At 33.8% G+C, this 22,023-nt stretch overlaps 1 protein-coding gene across 1 annotated transcript in view; it reads left to right on the plus strand.

Annotated features, from left to right (window-relative positions):
• Window positions 1-2,148: 2,148 nt before the first annotated feature.
• LOC136814333 (uncharacterized) overlaps window positions 2,149-22,023 on the plus strand; it is a 33,768-nt gene continuing 13,893 nt past the window's right edge. Inside the window, exon 1 of the mRNA XM_067070855.1 lies at window positions 2,149-2,225. The gene's annotated coding sequence lies outside the window, so the exon portion shown is untranslated. The remainder of the gene's footprint in view (window positions 2,226-22,023) is intronic.

Raw genomic sequence — 22,023 nt, forward strand, 5'->3', positions numbered from 1 at the left:
TTTATTTGAGGCGATTTTTTTAGAATAAAAAACTTTCGAAGCGAGCGGTACTAGTGCCCAGTTCCCGACCGACGTACCAGTCTGCGACCGATCGAGAGAAAGAAAAAATCAGTGCTCTACTTGCAGGTAAGGTCGTATTAATTGATCAGGATGATAAAAAAACTCATAAGCTTTCCCGTATTACATTTATTTACACTCGTTCTTTTGTTTTAAAATAGCTCACTTTTACATTTCCCTTCGGCATGTTTTTTCAGAATTTTTCTTCAAGTCGCCATTTTTTTCTAAAGTTTGTGTTTTTGTTTTGTTTTGAAAGTGGCGGTCTATGGAGAGTCTTCATTTGATAAAAACGCGGGAATTTTTTATGTCTGTTTTTTTCTCTTCGCGTCTGGAATTTTTTAATCGCAATGTAGTCTTCTTTTTCATTTTTTGAGTTTGGTCGGTCGCAGACTGGACGTCAAATTTCGAAGCTGATTGCATCAACTTTTTTATCAATATTTCAAACGAAAAAAACTGTATCGAGCTGATTTTTACAGAAATGCTTTCTAACATATTCATCGTTTTGGACAAGTATTTTTTGGAGTGGGAGTTGAAGCGTTTTTTCTTACGAAGCTTTTTTGTCCACAGCTAGCCATTTTTTATTTTTTCGAAAAATCCGGGTTTTTCATGTGCTTCCGTGCAAAGTTGGATCTTTCGGATTCTACTCGTTCTTTTCTAGAACTTTTTTTACACAGTACGGGAAATAGGTCAAGGCAGATTACTACCAAAAGAAATTCTCCAGAGGTTTGTTATTGTATGACTTTTCTGGGTTCAAAGACGTTCGGTCGCCAACTGGACCGGTCGCCAACTGGGCAGGGGGACTCTACATCACTTTTGTTTTCGACCCCTTGTATTTGCCACCAATCGCAAGTGAAAAATACCCTGTTCATTTGCCAGGATGTGCCTGACTGAAAGAGTGTAAACTAAACTAATACCTCAAAATATAACTACGCAGCTCTGCTCGCAGCTCTGCTCGCAGCTCTGCTCGCAGCTCTGCTCGCAGCTCTACTCTACCATTTTTGTTTTGATTTAACTTTGTATTTTAATGACCAGCCAGGTCATTCATTTGAGGGCTATGCATGTTAGCCTCCACTGATGCAAGTTACCCAATCTCACGGTATCATACAGTCATGGATGAATAGGTTGGACTGTTGTCTATCCCTACTATTGAATTGACTCTGATCAAACTGTTTAAGTGTCATCTAAAATTGAATCTTATAGATTTCTTGAGCCGCCATCTTTAAAATTCAATTTTCCAATTTCATCTATTCAAGCGGACATTTTTATAGGCAAAATTTTGGAAGAAATAAACACGCGCGTACAGCGTGTAAGAATTTGTGTACAATATAGGTAATTGTACTAAATGGCAATCTCCATTAACCCGACCTCGACCTCGACCCTGACCCTTGAAAAAGGCCGACCCTCGACCCTTGGAAAAAAGCCGACCCCTCGACCAAAATACAATAAAAAGCCGACCCTGGGTAAAAAAATGCTTTAGCGACTTTTATAAGATTATTTTTGGATGAATATTCCAAAAACTGATCATTAGAACACTTAAAGAATACTTCAAGAATAGTCGTCGGTGGGGGGGGGGGGCTGAGGATGAGAATATTCTTCACAAGAGACCCCCCCGGGGGCATCATATTATTGACCAACATGTATAATCAGCCTTGTATCCATATATCCCAGGCTTAATATTTATGTTTTACGTTGATGCACGAGAGATATTAAATTATCTTCCACTCACAGTAAAACATCAAAAAGCAGATAATACGACCCGCCGGGCCGGGGCGGGGGGGGGGGCGACGAGGTTGCAATATTCATTATTCTTATAAAAAAACGTGTGTATCCCATCCCACCCCCTGCTTGTCTGCTCAACCTTTATATTAAAAAAAACACTGCCAAAAAAACTGTTTTGTTTTACCCAGGGTCGGCTTTTTATTGTATTTTGGTCGAGGGTCGGCTTTTTTCCAAGGGTCGAGGGTCGGCCTTTTTCAAGGGTCAGGGTCGAGGTCGAGGTCGGGTTAATGGAGATTGCCATTGTAAATGTGATTCCAAGAATTTTAACTCACGTGACCAAAAAGAGCATAAATTTAGTAGTACCCATCCAGAAGAAAGAAAGTGGGGCCAGGAGAAAAAGAAGTGAAACCAGCTCATAAAATTCAAATCTTTCAGTGCCAAGGCAAAAGGTAATCGTTTTTCATTCTATAAGCAGTACCATTTGATCTTTTCTAGCCTTCCATTGTTTTTAAACATAATCTACAACAGCCCTCGAAATTCAAGTAAAAGTAAGTCGGCACGCAAGTGCCGTCCAAATCCGGCCGAAGGCCGGAGAAATTTTGCCGACCTAAGCTTGTTTTTAGGTCGGCAATGCCGATCTGAGCTATATTTTAGGTCGGCAAAGTTGTTTAAAGGCTACGGCAATGTTTGTTTTTTTATTTGAGTGCGATATGGTTCTTTTCTCTTTTAATACTTTTTGCTGTTAAGGTCGGCTTTGCTGACCTAAAAGATAACTTATGGTCGGCTGCCGAGAGAATCAATGAATATGGTCGGCAATGAACTGCCGACCATACGCACTCTTTGGTCGGCTTTTAGGTCGGCACTGCCGAATGCCGACCTGAAATTCGAGGGCTGTACAAACAGACACCAATAATGACAAAGTCATGCAAAAAAAAAAGAAAATTTCAGCTACATGAATTTGACGAATTTGTACCGTGAGATTGGGTAACTTGCATCAGTGGAGGCTAACATGCATAGCCCTCGTATGGGTATATGGGTGACCTGGCTGGTCATTAAAATACAAAGTTAAATCAAAACAAAAATGCGAGCGGAGCTGCGTATAGTTCATTTGTTTTGAAATTTTTCTGCTTTGATTGGTCAGTCAGACTTGACTCCAGGTTTCAATGCAAAATGGATGCAAGGGAGACTTTGGATAATGTTGGTTTCCCCTCATTTTCAGGTTTGACAGTTACATCAAAATGCCTTGACAGTATAGACCTAACTCTTCACAAAAAAAAAATAACGGAAAACGCATGTTTGGACTTTGTACCCTATGCTGCACTCAAGCACTTAAGGCAGGACAAAAATCAGTTTTTTGAAGTTTGCAAAAAAACGCCACATAGAAGATCTTTCAACTTCAGTATGTAATTAGAGCAGTAAAAAATACAACTTTTCTATTTTTCCTTTTTTTTGCAAAAGTTCTAGGAATGAAAATAAAGGGATAATGATAATTGAATACTATCCATTGATGACCCGCGGCACTATCGTAAAGCTAGAATCGCTTCGCGTACTCTTCGCTTGAGAAAATGATTGACAGATTGAAGTTTTTCACCCGCGCATGAGTTCGCGGAGCGTTCTCGGCTCAATCCTCGGATAGAATGCCACGTATCATTGGTCTTTATGTATTATCCTTTTATCTAATACATACTATACTTTTTATCTATTGGATATCTATGTATCTATATATCTACATATCTACGCATCCATGTATCTATGTATCTACATATCTACATATCTACATATCCACGTATCTATGTATCTATGTATCTACATATCTACGCATCCATGTATCTATGTATCTATGTATCTACGCATCTATATATCTACATATCCACGTATCTATGTATCTACATATCTACGCATCCATGTATCTATGTATCTACATATCTAAATATCTACATATCCACGTATCTATGTATCTGTGTATCTACATATCTACGCATCCATGTATCTATGTATCTACGCATCTATGTATCTACGCATCTATGTATCTACGCATCTATGTATCTACGCATCTATGTATCTACATATCCACGTATCTATCTATCTATGTATCTACACATCTATGTATCTACATATCCACGTATTTATGTATCTATGTATCTACACATCTATGTATCTACATATCCACGTATCTATGTATCTATGTATCTACACATCTATGTATCTACATATCCACGTATCTATGTATCTATGTATCTACATATCTACGCATCCATGTATCTATGTATCTATGTATCTACGCATCTATGTATCTACATATCCACGTATCTATGTATCTACATATCTACGCATCCATGTATCTATGTATCTACATATCTACATATCTACATATCCACGTATCTATGTATCTATGTATCTACATATCTACGCATCCATGTATCTATGTATCTATGTATCTACGCATCTATGTATCTACATATCCACGTATCTATGTATCTACATATCTACGCATCCATGTATCTATGTATCTACATATCTACATATCTACATATCCACGTATCTATGTATCTGTGTATCTACATATCTACGCATCCATGTATCTATGTATCCATGTATCTATGTATCTACATATCTACGCATCCATATATCTATGTATCTACATATCTACATATCTACATATCCACGTATCTATGTATCTATGTATCTACACATCTACGCATCCATGTATCTATGTATCTATGTATCTACGCATCTATGTATCTACATATCCACGTATCTATGTATCTGTGTATCTACATATCTACGCATCCATGTATCTATGTATCTATGTATCTACGCATCTATGTACCTATGTATCTACATATCTACACATCTATGTATCTACATATCCACGTATCTATCTATCTATGTATCTACACATCTATGTATCTACATATCCACGTATCTATGTATCTATGTATCTACATATCTACACATCTATGTATCTACATATCCACGTATCTATGTATCTATGTATCTACACATCTATGTATCTACATATCCACGTATCTATGTATCTATGTATCTACATATCTACGCATCTATGTATCTACATATCTACACATCTATGTATCTACATATCTACACATCTATGTATCTACATATCCATGCATCTATGTATCTATGTATCTACATATCTACGCATCCATGTATCTATGTATCTATGTATCTACGCATCCATGTATCTATGTATCTACATATCTACACATCTATGTATCTACATATCCACGTATCTATGTATCTATGTATCTACATATCTAGACATCTATGTATCTACATATCCACGTATCTATATATCTATGTATCTACATATCTACGCATCTATGTATCTACATATCTACACATCTATGTATCTACATATCTACACATCTATGTATCTACATATCCACGTATCTATGTATCTATGTATCTACATATCCGCTTATCTATGTATCTAAATATCCACGTATCTATGTATCTATGTATCTACACATCTATGTATCTACATATCCACGTATCTATGTATCTATGTATCTACATATCTACGCATCCATGTATCTATGTATCTATGTATCTACGCATCTATGTATCTACATATCCACGTATCTATGTATCTACATATCTACGCATCCATGTATCTATGTATCTACATGTCTACATATCTACATATCCACGTATCTATGTATCTGTGTATCTACATATCTACGCATCCATGTATCTATGTATCCATGTATCTATGTATCTACATATCTACGCATCCATATATCTATGTATCTACATATCTACATATCTACATATCCACGTATCTATGTATCTATGTATCTACACATCTACGCATCCATGTATCTATGTATCTATGTATCTACGCATCTATGTATCTACATATCCACGTATCTATGTATCTGTGTATCTACATATCTACGCATCCATGTATCTATGTATCTACATATCTACGCATCCATATATCTATGTATCTACATATCTACATATCTACATATCCACGTATCTATGTATCTATGTATCTACACATCTACGCATCCATGTATCTATGTATCTATGTATCTACATATCTACATATCTACATATCCACGTATCTATGTATCTATGTATCTACATATCTACGCATCCATGTATCTATGTATCTATGTATCTACGCATCTATATATCTACATATCCACGTATCTATGTATCTACATATCTACGCATCCATGTATCTATGTATCTACATATCTAAATATCTACATATCCACGTATCTATGTATCTGTGTATCTACATATCTACGCATCCATGTATCTATGTATCTACGCATCTATGTATCTACGCATCTATGTATCTACGCATCTATGTATCTACATATCCACGTATCTATCTATCTATGTATCTACACATCTATGTATCTACATATCCACGTATTTATGTATCTATGTATCTACACATCTATGTATCTACATATCCACGTATCTATGTATCTATGTATCTACACATCTATGTATCTACATATCCACGTATCTATGTATCTATGTATCTACATATCTACGCATCCATGTATCTATGTATCTATGTATCTACGCATCTATGTATCTACATATCCACGTATCTATGTATCTACATATCTACGCATCCATGTATCTATGTATCTACATATCTACATATCTACATATCCACGTATCTATGTATCTATGTATCTACATATCTACGCATCCATGTATCTATGTATCTATGTATCTACGCATCTATGTATCTACATATCCACGTATCTATGTATCTACATATCTACGCATCCATGTATCTATGTATCTACATATCTACATATCTACATATCCACGTATCTATGTATCTGTGTATCTACATATCTACGCATCCATGTATCTATGTATCCATGTATCTATGTATCTACATATCTACGCATCCATATATCTATGTATCTACATATCTACATATCTACATATCCACGTATCTATGTATCTATGTATCTACACATCTACGCATCCATGTATCTATGTATCTATGTATCTACGCATCTATGTATCTACATATCCACGTATCTATGTATCTGTGTATCTACATATCTACGCATCCATGTATCTATGTATCTATGTATCTACGCATCTATGTACCTATGTATCTACATATCTACACATCTATGTATCTACATATCCACGTATCTATCTATCTATGTATCTACACATCTATGTATCTACATATCCACGTATCTATGTATCTATGTATCTACATATCTACACATCTATGTATCTACATATCCACGTATCTATGTATCTATGTATCTACACATCTATGTATCTACATATCCACGTATCTATGTATCTATGTATCTACATATCTACGCATCTATGTATCTACATATCTACACATCTATGTATCTACATATCTACACATCTATGTATCTACATATCCATGCATCTATGTATCTATGTATCTACATATCTACGCATCCATGTATCTATGTATCTATGTATCTACGCATCCATGTATCTATGTATCTACATATCTACACATCTATGTATCTACATATCCACGTATCTATGTATCTATGTATCTACATATCTAGACATCTATGTATCTACATATCCACGTATCTATATATCTATGTATCTACATATCTACGCATCTATGTATCTACATATCTACACATCTATGTATCTACATATCTACACATCTATGTATCTACATATCCACGTATCTATGTATCTATGTATCTACATATCCGCTTATCTATGTATCTAAATATCCACGTATCTATGTATCTATGTATCTACACATCTATGTATCTACATATCCACGTATCTATGTATCTATGTATCTACATATCTACGCATCCATGTATCTATGTATCTATGTATCTACGCATCTATGTATCTACATATCCACGTATCTATGTATCTACATATCTACGCATCCATGTATCTATGTATCTACATGTCTACATATCTACATATCCACGTATCTATGTATCTGTGTATCTACATATCTACGCATCCATGTATCTATGTATCCATGTATCTATGTATCTACATATCTACGCATCCATATATCTATGTATCTACATATCTACATATCTACATATCCACGTATCTATGTATCTATGTATCTACACATCTACGCATCCATGTATCTATGTATCTATGTATCTACGCATCTATGTATCTACATATCCACGTATCTATGTATCTGTGTATCTACATATCTACGCATCCATGTATCTATGTATCTATGTATCTACGCATCTATGTACCTATGTATCTACATATCTACACATCTATGTATCTACATATCCACGTATCTATCTATCTATGTATCTACACATCTATGTATCTACATATCCACGTATCTATGTATCTATGTATCTACATATCTACGCATCTATGTATCTACATATCTACACATCTATGTATCTACATATTTACACATCTATGTATCTACATATCCATGCATCTATGTATCTATGTATCTACATATCTACGCATCCATGTATCTATGTATCTATGTATCTACGCATCCATGTATCTATGTATCTACATATCTACACATCTATGTATCTACATATCCACGTATCTATGTATCTATGTATCTACATATCTAGACATCTATGTATCTACATATCCACGTATCTATATATCTATGTATCTACATATCTACGCATCTATGTATCTACATATCTACACATCTATGTATCTACATATCTACACATCTATGTATCTACATATCCACGTATCTATGTATCTATGTATCTACATATCCGCTTATCTATGTATCTACATATCCACGTATCTATGTATCTATGTATCTACATATCTACGCATCCATGTATCTATGTATCTATGTATCTATGCATCCTTGTATCTATGTATCTACATATCTACACATCTATGTATCTACATATTTACACATCTATGTATCTACATATCTACGCATCCGTATATCTATGTATCTACATATCTACATATCTACATATCCACGTATCTATGTATCTATGTATCTACACATCTACGCATCCATGTATCTATGTATCTATGTATCTACGCATCTATGTATCTACATATCCACGTATCTATGTATCTGTGTATCTACATATCTACGTATCCATGTATCTATGTATCTACATATCCACGTATCTATGTATCTATGTATCTACATATCTACGCATCCATGTATCTATGTATCTATGTATCTATGCATCCTTGTATCTATGTATCTACATATCCACGTATCTATGTATCTATGTATCTACATATCTACGCATCCATGTATCTATGTATCTACGCATACATGTATCTATGTATCTATATATCTACACATCTATCTATGTATGTCTACACATCTATGTATCTATGTATCTACGCATCCATGTGTCTATGTATCTACATATCTACACATCTATGTATCTACATATCCACGTGTCTGTGTATCTATGTATCTACATATCTACGCATCTATGTATCTACATATCCACGTATCTATGTATCTATGTATCTACATATCTACACATCTATGTATCTACATATCCACGTATCTATGTATCTATGTATCTACACATCTATGTATCTACATATCCACGTATCTATGTATCTATGTATCTACATATCTACACATCTATGTATCTATATATCTACACATCTATGTATCTACATATCCACGTATCTATGTATCTATGTATCTACATATCTACGCATCTATGTATCTACATATCCACGTATCTATGTATCTACATATCTACGCATCCATGTATCTATGTATCTACATATCTACACATCTATGTATCTACATATCCACGTATCTATGTATCTACATATCTACGCATCCATGTATCTACATATCCACGTATCCATGTATCTACACATCTATGTATCTACGCATTCATGTATCTATGTATCCATTTATCTACATATCCATGTATCTATGTATTTATTATATGTATTTATGTACTTGTGTATAAATACATCTATTAGTCGAGAATAGAGACAAATTTTTTTTCCGATGCTCAGAGTTTTATGCTTTTTCAGGCAATCTTTAGTCAGATTTTAAAAACTTATGAAAACGACATTTGTTCACAGTATGATGTCTTCATTCCGGCGTTTAAAGGGACGGTGTAAAAAGGGCCAAAATTTTGCCAATTTTACTTAAAATTGGCGTTAATTTTGATTCATTTGATTCATTAATTTTTTCTCTATTTAGAGGATTATAATAATGATTCAAAAAAATGATCCATTGTTTAACTACATATCTAAAACTTCGCAATAATCCGTGATTTTGAATGAAAGTTTCAACAGTTTACTACTGAAAAATGATATTTTAATGTAAATTTGAAGCATAAAAAGCCATTCTAACAAATTTTGGCGCTACTTACGATTGGCGTAAGCCCAAAATCAGGCTGTGGCGTAATAAGGACCGGCTTAAAAAGGGCTGATAAGGTAGTTTAATAACCAAACCATTGTTTTCAGACTTAATTCTGTTTTTTATATGACATTAACTTCTATGTCACTACTTTAGAAGTAGAAGTTTCTTTTGCGAGTAGAAACTTTCGTGAGGTTGAAAAATCGCGATATTTACTTACGTAAATTCTACGAAGAAGAAATCTTTTTGGTGAGCATAAACTTAGGTGAATCAAGACGTAAAAATGAAACTTTTAACATAAAAAAGACTTAGATGGAGAAATGCTTTTAGATTGGTTTGAAACTGTTGCCCTTTGACTTATTACTATCAGGCTTTTAACAGGCTAAAAAGTGCCATGAATATTAAATTTTTTCAAAGTTTGAAGTTTTACAAACTTTCTATTTGTCACGAATATTTCGCGAATGACTCTTCTAAAAATTCAAAAAGAAAAGCAGGAAGAGCAGCTGATTCGATCGACAGCACGCAACCTAATTTTTCATGGGATTGATGAATCGATGAAAGAATAGATGAAAGAAAAATAATCAAAGAATGGTGTATGGAAGCCTAAAAAATGAATGCTAAAATCAAAGGAGACGACACAAAATGGAAAGTCTGTGGGAGCCCTCCAGTTTAAAAAATTTTGCTAAAAAAGTATGAAACATTTTTCGACAGTTAAACACAAAATGGTACAAAATTAAAATTTATGCTTGGAAAGTCATTTTTACGAATTTGCTGGAATTTTTAAACCGAAAGATTAAAATTTAATTGAAAAAGCATTAACAAGGCTGGCAAAAAGTATTCCTGTGGTTATTAAAAACGTGTACCTTATTGGGACTAATTTTCGCGGTCGAAAAAACAAAATCAGGAAAATTGCACTTCACAGGAAATACCTTAAAGGAAGAAATTTTGGCGGGAATTTAATTTGGCGGATGACGGAAAAAATTAAATTTGGCTTGAACTTAATTTGGCGGATTTTCTACCCGCTAAAATTTCTCCCTAATGTAATTATCGATTTTTGTTTGACCAATATCTTTCATTTTCCTAGGGGTTTTCAGAAAATTCACATTTCGCTGGTTCAAGTCAAAGTTATATCCTGCGAAAATAAGTTCCAATAAGGTATGCAAGCTTGATTAAATCATTAAATCTGGTTGAGTAAATCAAGTCATAAACAAACAACCAAAATTTCAGTTTTCAGTATACAGAGGTTTCTTCACTCCTTCCTTAATACAAACAACTCTAAGAGAACAACCTCAAATTTAAAGTCGCGAAAATTAATCTGATTGAACTACTTCATCAAATACATTAATGCTAGCCATAGCTTTCACTAACTGCCATCCGCTAGTACAAATGATTCTAAAATCTAATTAATGCTAATTAAGGCTTTTTAATGCTTTATAGCAAAAGTTTGGAAATGATTTGGAATAGCTAGAATGATTCTTCTCAGTTTTTCTTTGAGATGTCAATGAATAAGCTAACATAAGTGAAATATATTTATTTTCTAAAAATGTGAATTACTTTTTACAAAGAATAAAATACAAATCTTAAAACATTCATTAAGAATTGTCCAGGTAGAATCAATTACAGACAGTTACAGATACTAAACCAGTCAAAAGACATGTAACTATATTTATTTCAAACAATTTGAAATATAAATGAAATATAGTAGAACCAAACAGCATAAGAAATGCTATGGGCCAGAAACATAACGAGCAGGAACCAAAAATTGACAGGTAACAACGTACTTAGTAGCTTTTCCAACGGTTTAACAAAGGATATCGTGATCCAAAATTGTTTACATTAAATTGATTTACCAGTTATCTAGAAGCTGTAACAGCGTTGTGTAAAGGATGGAAGAGGATAGGACGTAGCGTGGTAATAATTGATGAGAAGGAAGCAGGTATTAACAGGAAATAGCGTACATTCAGGACTTTTTCCAACGGCATGATAAGGGATCTCATGGACAAAATTGTTTACATTAAAAAGATATGCCAGTTATCTTGCAGTTGTAACAGCAATATCGTGTAGAAGGATGGGAAATCATGACTTAACGTGGTAATAGTAGCAATAACGAGGTAATATTGCGTTGTCAAGGTAAACGAATCCTCATTCATAAAAAGCTTAAAGGGAAAATAAGAAACATGAAATTTGATGATATGGCGGTCATCGAAAAAATGCTCTGTTCGCGTCGCAACGGGTGTTAAAAAGGCATGCGGGCGAACGGGTGGTCAAAAAATTCCCGGGGGCGGGGCGGGTGGTAATGCGAGCAAAACAATTTTTCGATGGTCGTCAGAGCAATTGAGAAAAAAGCTGTAGTTTAAAAGAACAAATTGCTTTTCCCATATTTTTTTCTGCATCTTCACACCGGAAAATCAGCGGAAAATTTGATGCGGCGGTCGGGTGACGTGAATAGAACAATTTTCGGTGACCGCCTATATGGCGAGTGTACTGAGATTTTCTCAAAAATAGTTCACTAAAGTTTCTTTCAATCTTTGATAATAATTTCCCAAATAGTGCCAGGTAAGTATCAACAAGAACACAGGTTAAACATAAAAGATTAATAAAATCAAGTCTTATAATAGTACACAAAGAAAAAAATATTTGTACTTACTGTCGAAGTACCATAACACAGGATCTTTAAGCATTCTTGCTGAGAGTCACAGGAAAAAGTATGGAAATCACATGCTTGGTAAAACTGATTTCTGTGCATGTGATTCTGAAAAAAATCACAAGCGTGTAAAAATACAATTCACAAGCCATCTTTTCTCGACTTATTAAATGGGGTGTGACTATATTTAAAATCACAAATAGGATTGTTTGTCTTTCTTAGAGAGAGAGGTTTAATACCCTAAAAGTAACTCACTTCTATTCTATTTAACAAGTGAGAAAAGATGGATTGTGAATTACATTTTCACACGCATGTGACTTTTTGCAGGATCACATGCTCGGAAATTGGTTTTCACACGCATGTGATTCACGGATTTTTTCCTGTGAGTAGAGTATATTCAATGAATGACGATTGTCAAATAAATTTAGTTTTAGTGGAATTTCGTTGCCAATTCAACCACCAACAATAATCACTTTTGTCCATATTAAATCATTGTTCTACTATTTATTATCATTTTAATCATTTGTTCATTATTGGGGACAAACTGTTTGGGTCGAAAAATGAATCAATCTTCTGAATGTCTAAGACAGGAGAAAGATTGTAATTTGACTGTCGGCAAATTCACTATTGGTATATGTATATAACTTGTTTAATCCGAAAGTCAAAAGTAAATGCGTATAAGTATTTTGACTGCAGGAGGAGAGAGCTTGAATTAAAAAAAACTTCCAGAAAATTCTCCATTCCATTTCCTGCATGTTGACCACTCGGGCAAAATTCTACAAGCGGAGTAGAATCTACTGTCGGAAGCTGAGTAAAATGCCCGCGACGCTTGCTATTATAAAGAAAAAGTTTTTAGGCTAGCAACTGCCATCCCGGAAAAAAAACCGAACATTTACGGAAGAGACTAACTACAGGTAGGCTTGCGCGACAACAACAAAACAGTTCGCAAAATTTTGAGATTCCAGTCCAATATCTATGCGTGAAACTATGAGTGCCTCCTCGTCGCTACGCTCCTGCGGGGGCAATTATACTGAAACAGTAGCGTTCTTTTTCTGACTTTCAAGATGAACTCAAAATTGTAAAGAAAATTAATTTTTTTAATCATAATGACTGTTGTAAAAACAATTATACTAACATATTGTTAAACACACGCAACAACCTTCTACTTAGAATCATGTTCGAACTCGATACTTTTTTTCCGGACACCCTGTATAGTCAGCCGTCTATACATTTTAACTGGACACCATACAAGTTCATGCTGCATAGTAAAGATTGATCAAAAAAGTCATTTAAAATGAATTGGAGACATCTTTTACATGATTTCTTTTCAAATCTTAATGGATCTTCTCCTCATTGCCTCCTTTGTATTGAGATGTACCCAAACCTACCTTTTGTAACAATGGCAATAACGAGAGAAGATCGATTATGTCTATAAAAGAATTCGTCAAAACGATTTTGAGCTTTTGCTTCCTGAAATGTTATTGACAAAGGGAGTGTTAATCGATTCTTCCCTACAGATGCGAGAGGAAATACTAGTAGAATCTGATTGGATGCAGTAAAACGTGCCGCAACAACTACTGGGCTACCCTTCCCGATGACTTTAAAAAACTTAAAAAGCTAGATGAATTTAAAAAAGAAATCAAGCAATGGAGGCCCACTACTTGTCCTTGATAAAACTGTCGCACTTTTATCCATGGCGTTGGTTTCATTGATTGAATTTAAATTAATTTGTAAATAATAGTTGATCTTGAGTATCAACCTTCTAGATAGATTTGTAATTAATAGTTGATATTGATTAGCCTCGAACTAAGTACGCATTGTACTACTTTGCATCAATTTTTGTATAAGTGTAAAGAAAACTCGTTGAACGGAGGTTAGATTGGACATCGCGTTTGACACTCTGGCTAAAGCATGGAGGAAAATTGCAAGACAAGAGTAGAATATAAAAGCTTCACCCCCTCCCTCAGTGAATCGAAGGACATTGCGAAGGGCATTGAACAGTCACTGGAACGGCCGTTCGAACTAAACATTGCAATTGGCGAGAAGAAAGGGTCGCACTAAACATTGCAATTGGTATGTAGATATATAGATACATGGATTCATAGATAAATAGATACATAGAAACATAGGTGCGTAGATATGTAGATATATAGATACATAGATACGTGGATATGTAGATATGTAGATACATAGATACACGGATGCGTAGATATGTAGATATATAGATACATAGATACGTGGATATGTAGATACATAGATGTGTGATATGTAGATACATAGATACATGGATGCGTAGATATGTAGATACATAGATACGTGGATATGTAGATACATAGATACATATATACGTGGATATGTAGATACATAGATGTGTGATATGTAGATACATAGATACATGGATGGGTAGATATGTAGATACATAGATACATAGATACGTGGATATGTAGATATATAGATATATACATACGTGGATATGTAGATACATAGATACGCGGATATGTAGATAAATAGATGTGTAGATATGTAGATACATAGATACATAGATACGTGGATATGTACATACATAGATGTGTAGATACATAGGTAGATAGATACGTGGATATGTAGATACATAGATACATAGATACGTGGATATGTAGATACATAGACGTGTAGATACATAGATACATAGATACGTGGATATGTAGATACATAGATGTGTAGATATGTAGATAAATAGATACATAGATACGTGGATATGTAGATACATAGATGTGTAGATATTTAGATACATAGGTACATGGATGCGTAGATACATGCATACATACATACATACATACATGGATGCGTAGATATGTAGATACATAGATACATAGATACGTGGATATGTAGATACAAAGATGTGTAGATACATAGATACGTGGATATGTAGATACATAGATGCGTATATATGTAGATACATAGATACATAGATACATAGATACATGGATGCGTAGATATGTAGATACATAGATACATGGATGTGTAGATATGTAGATACATAGATACATAGATACGTGGATATGTAGATACATAGATGTGTAGATATGTAGATACATAGATACATGGATGCGTAGATATGTAGATACATAGATACATAGATACGTGGATATGTAGATACATAGATGTGTGATATGTAGATACATAGATACATGGATGGGTAGATATGTAGATACATAGATACATAGATACGTGGATATGTAGATATATAGATATATACATACGTGGATATGTAGATACATAGATACGCGGATATGTAGATAAATAGATGTGTAGATATGTAGATACATAGATACATAGATACGTGGATATGTACATACATAGATGTGTAGATACATAGGTAGATAGATACGTGGATATGTAGATACATAGATACATAGATACGTGGATATGTAGATACATAGACGTGTAGATACATAGATACATAGATACGTGGATATGTAGATACATAGATGTGTAGATATGTAGATAAATAGATACATAGATACGTGGATATGTAGATACATAGATGTGGAATTATTTAGATACATAGGTACATGGATGTGTAGATACATGCATACATACATACATACATACATGGATGCGTAGATATGTAGATACATAGATACATAGATACGTGGATATGTAGATACAAAGATGTGTAGATACATAGATACGTGGATATGTAGATACATAGATGCGTATATATGTAGATACATAGATACATAGATACATAGATACATGGATGCGTAGATATGTAGAAACATAGATACATGGATGTGTAGATATGTAGATACATAGATACATAGATACGTGGATATGTAGATACATAGATGTGTAGATATGTAGATACATAGATACGTAGATATGTATATACATAGATACATAGATACATAGATACGTGGATATGTAGATGCATAGATGTGTAGATATGTAGATACATAGATACATAGATACGTGGATATGTAGATACATAGATGCGTAGATACGTAGATACATAGATACATAGATACGCGGATATGTAGATACATAGATGTGTAGATATGTAGATACATATATTCATAGATACGTGGATATGTAGATACATAGACGTGTAGATACATAGATACATAGATACGTGGATATGTAGATACATAGATGCGTAGATATGTAGATACATAGATAAATAGATACGCGGATATGTAGATACATAGATGTGTAAATATGTAGATACATAGATACATAGATACGTTGATATGTAGATACATAGATGTGTAGATACATAGATACATAGATACGTGGATATGTAGATACAAAGATGTGTAGATACATAGATACGTGGATATGTAGATACATAGATGTGTAGATACATAGATATATAGATACGTGGATATGTAGATACATAGATGCATAGATGTGTAGATACATAGATACATAGATACGTGGATATGTAGATACATAGATGTGTAGATACATAGATACATAGATACGTGGATATGTAGATACATAGATGTGTAGATATGTAGATACATAGATACATAGATACGTGGATATGTAGATACATAGATACGTGGATATGTAGATACATGGATGTGTAGATATGTAGATACATGGATGTGTAGATATGTAGATACATCGATACATAGATACGCGGACATGTAGATACATAGATGTGTAGATATGTAGATACATAGATACATAGATACGTTGATATGTAGATACATAGATGTGTAGATACATAGATACATAGATACGTGGATATGTAGAGTTAATTGATACATAGATGTGTAGATATGTAGTTACATAGATACATAGATACATGGATGTGTAGATATTATGTTATATATCATATATCAGTATTATAGTATATTGTAGTAGGTATAATAGTATAGCATATTATATATTAAGACCAATGATACGAGGCACTCTATCCCAATCCTCGGACCGCGCTAAAAATGGTAGACTGAGCTGCGATAGATCATTTCGATGGAAGTTGTTAGAATGTTTACAAGGCTCTTGACAGAAAATCCTTTATTTTATTGTCAATGATGACAGTGCGGTTATTAATTTTGTTAGATCTGACAAATTGATGTTTGTAAGTGCACTTTATAGTTTTGATTCCCATTGAAGAATCATATTCTGGTTTTCATGTTATTAGATTCTGTTTTGGAGCTTTAGGTCTACACTGCTTGAAAATGTCAATATGAAAATTGCGTAATCAGATAACGTATGTCTCGCTCATTATAAAAAGGCCGAGACAAACTTTCAATAATTGGATTGTAACATCGAGTTAAGTCTCTTTTGTTAAGTCACCAGGGGGTGAATAAAACAAACCTTGATACATTTATCGTTCGTTTCAACTTGACAATTCGTTTAAAACTCAGCCTCCTAAATATTTGGGGTAGGTAAAATATGTACAAAGAAATTCATACTTTTCCAACCCGGTCAATCTTTAAAAAAGAAGCGAACAATAAAATGTAATTACCCTTTCCAAATAAACCTCGTCGGTGGCGAGCGTAGTCTACTCTGACGTAATTGTAAAATTTATGTAATGGGAGTTTGACATAGTAATGTAATGTTGTTTGGGGAATTATGAAGTTCTCTGGGATTCCGATTGCATTTATTCAGGTTGATTTTTTATGACTTCTAATGTTACTTTTTCTAACGAGTTTGATTACTCTGTTCTCACACTTATGTCTTTTTTTTTCGCGTCCTTTTCTGTGATTACTTTTATTTATATTTCTAAAGACAGGTAAGAAGGCATATTGATGTAACTGTTTGACCACAAGTGTTACGCGTAAGCCAAATCGCGTATTACGAACAACCTCTAAATTGCCGAGAGTACAGGAGGAAAAAAATCGAAATTCAAAATGGCGGCCAAGCCCACGCTGATAACTATCAAAAATCTTTGTTTTTCAATCAGCTATTGCAGCTCAATAAATCAATGAAATAATTTGAAATAAAAAGTAAACAAACCTTGAACCTTTCATGAATCCAAATAAATAAAAGTATTCATCTAAAGTGAAGATTACATTTCAAAATAAAATGATTTCCAAACCAACCTAAAGTCAGTGTCTGCCAACTAAAAATTTCTCTGCGGGGTCACTGGCAAGGAGTTACGACTTCAGACTTTAGATTCCAATTCTTGTATAGGTTGCAACTACACTGCCAAATGATCTGTATTACAAAGACTTCCAAATGGGTCCATAAGTTAAGAAAATGAGATTATCATGTAGCACGGGGGTTTAGTTTTTAAAAACAAACTTCAAACTAAAATTGTTAATGAACTTCTTACTTAAAATATCACTTACTTACATAATTTATTTATGATATAACACCCCTTTCTTGGATAAATGGCCTCTTAAAGTCTTTTATGTTTGCTACAAGAAGGGAGAAACATTTGATTTGACCCCCGGTTTTTTCTCTCTTTTTCTAGCTAATTCCCGCGTGTTAGTGTAGACACAACTTTAATCCGGGGAAATGAAGCGTTTTCATTGCTCTAAAATCACGGATGGTCAGGTGAACAGAATTTTTATCCAGGGAAATGCCGTGGCCGCAATGTTTTGCTTTAGTGAGATTGACCATTTTGTTGTTTAGATTTGAGCGGGCAAAATTTCTGTACAAACCAAAATATGGCTTTGTTGGAATACCGGTTGAAACACTTGTCTGACAGTATATAGTAGACTACAGGGCTTGAAATAACGGTCGGACATCGGACATTGTTCGACCCAAATAGCTTCATGTCCGACCCAAAAATCATAATTTTCAAGCTATAAGCAACCCTGATCGGACATTTTGTCCGACCCAAAATGACTAAAACTCCTATTTTATATCAAGATTACAGTACGGGATTTGGAGAGTGCAAGCCAATTTTACTTTTGTTTTCAGTAATTTTAAATTTCAAGCCAACATTTTTCATTTTTTTAGCAACAGGGTGCTTGCCCATAGTTATATACAGGGGTTTTTGCGAAATTTTCCAAATCCCCCATTTTGATTAAACCAATAAAAAAAAATTATATGTTTCACTTTTCTGCACCAATTCTTCAATATGAAAACAGTTTAAGGTTCTTCTTTTATTCAATGATTTTTACGGCACTTTGTTAAAAATCTTACTCATGCATTAGATTTGCTTTCTTCAGAGAATTAAAAATAAGAAATAGTCTACATCTTATGGTCACAGATTGAATCAAATAAAAAAGGTTTTATGAAGGCTGAGATTTTACAGCCACCCATCGTGCAAGTGGGTAAAATTGCTTTCATTTCGGGTCAAAGTCAAAGTACAAATCACCATGATAAATTTAAAGTCAGTTTTTCTACAATTTTTTTTGTGTTCTTCTCTTTTTTGCAAAAATGAAGAGGCAAAAGCAGTTTACAGTTTTGATTTCCATTATCTTTCGGTGTGTGAGTGTTCAGTACAGTTTTGAAACTGTTTTATTTCTAAAGCGATGTCAAAATCTTTTCCAAGATAAGTTGGCCAAAGAAGATTGGAGGAAAAATTTGAGTATATTGGTTTGCTGAACATAAGCCTGGAGAAGCGAATTGCCATAACCCTTTATTACCTCAAAGACTAAGGCTCCATGTAAATGACACCTAGCACATTTGGGGTTTTTTATTTATTTCATTTCATTTATAGAAGTGTATTTCTCAGGTCTATTGACCTCTATGAAACAATCTTACTTCTTTACAATTTATAGATCTTATCATTCCATTCGTTTGTCAATTCTGTTATAGAGTTTTACAGTTAGGCACCTGGGCCTCTAACCCACTCTTTTTACAATCATGTTGTTTCCATCGTAAATTTCTTTAAATAGAGTTTAGTCCTAAAGTCTATTCACGTTAAGTGTGCACTCTTTTTTCTTTTACCTATAACTTTTGAAGGAATTCTTTAATCTTTATAAATTTGGTATTATCAGAAAGATATTAGTGAGTGGAACAATTTGAAATAAAAAAATATTTGAAAAAATTCTAAAAATGAAGATGAAAATGAAAAAGAAAAAAAAGAAGATCTAGTAGAAAAACTATCATCTTTCACTGAAGTAAATCCTTGATCATCAAACGTTATCACTGTGAAAAAATATTTCAAAAATAATGATTCAGTCAAAAGATATCAAACAAAGTTATAAGCTGATCGACGTCTAAAAATGCTGTTTTCTGCTGTTTTTTGCTGTTTTTTGGGGTCAATCACTTATCAACTTTATACCATAACTTTATATTGAATAAAATATCTTATGAAATTTTTTCACAGTGATGACCTCCTAAGATCAAAGAATCTCTCCAGTGAAAATGAAAGTTATAGCATTTATCTACAAGATCTTCATTTTTTTCTTCTTCTTTTTCATCTTCATTTTTAGTATTTTTTTAAATATTTTTTTATTTCAAATTGTTCCACTCACTAATATCTTTCCGATGATACCAAATTTATAAAGATTGAAGAATTCCTTCAAAATTTATAGGTAAATGAAAAAAGAATGCACACTTAACGTGAATAGACTGAAGGACTACCTCTCACTTTCCATATATGACTCTTGTCTTTTTCTTTCGATGTTTTTTCTTTTGCTTTATGATGCCATTGTTTTATTATATTATCTCACGTTCTTTCCTTGAAAAATCGTCTGATACTCTGAAATCATCTTTATCTAGTTTGTGGGCTGATGCAAACTAGGTAAAGATGATTTCAGAGTACAGCAATGCAGAAATGGAAAATGGAAATTTCAATTCGGTTAGACATTCATTTCGGGTAAAACATGTAAACAACGTGTGGAGTTTTGTGGAAGCCGAAATGAATTCATTACGCTCTATTTTGGGTAGGCGAAATGAAACTCAATGTGTAACCCCGACCCCTTAGTAATCAGAGGGACATCTTTCCAACCCTTTTCTTCTGTGACCCCCAAAAAATAGGTCGATGGGGGGGGGGCAATTTCTGCAAAAAATATCTAAGATGGACCATCAAATTGCAGAGAGGTAAACAAACATAGAATGGGCTGGATTTACTCTATCCAGTCATTTTTTAAATTTGTCTGTACTTTGTGTTTCTTGAATTACACATGATTATCACTGTGTCGGAAGAAAAATAAAGTAATCTGTATAATAATAATAATGATAATAATAGAGGCTATAAGAGAAAGAAAAACAACAATTACAGTGGTTCTTCAGTTGTTTTTAAAGCTTATTCTCTTCAGTTTTTGGACCTACCTGGAGGTCCTATGAATTAACCGTTGTCCGTCCATCCGTCCGTTACCGTTACCAGCTTTTCTCGAGATTGGATCATTAGTTT

The sequence above is a fragment of the Clytia hemisphaerica genome, unplaced genomic scaffold (assembly GCF_902728285.1).
Source record: "Clytia hemisphaerica strain Z4C2 unplaced genomic scaffold, Clytia hemisphaerica genome assembly, whole genome shotgun sequence".
NCBI lineage: Eukaryota > Metazoa > Cnidaria > Hydrozoa > Leptothecata > Clytiidae > Clytia > Clytia hemisphaerica.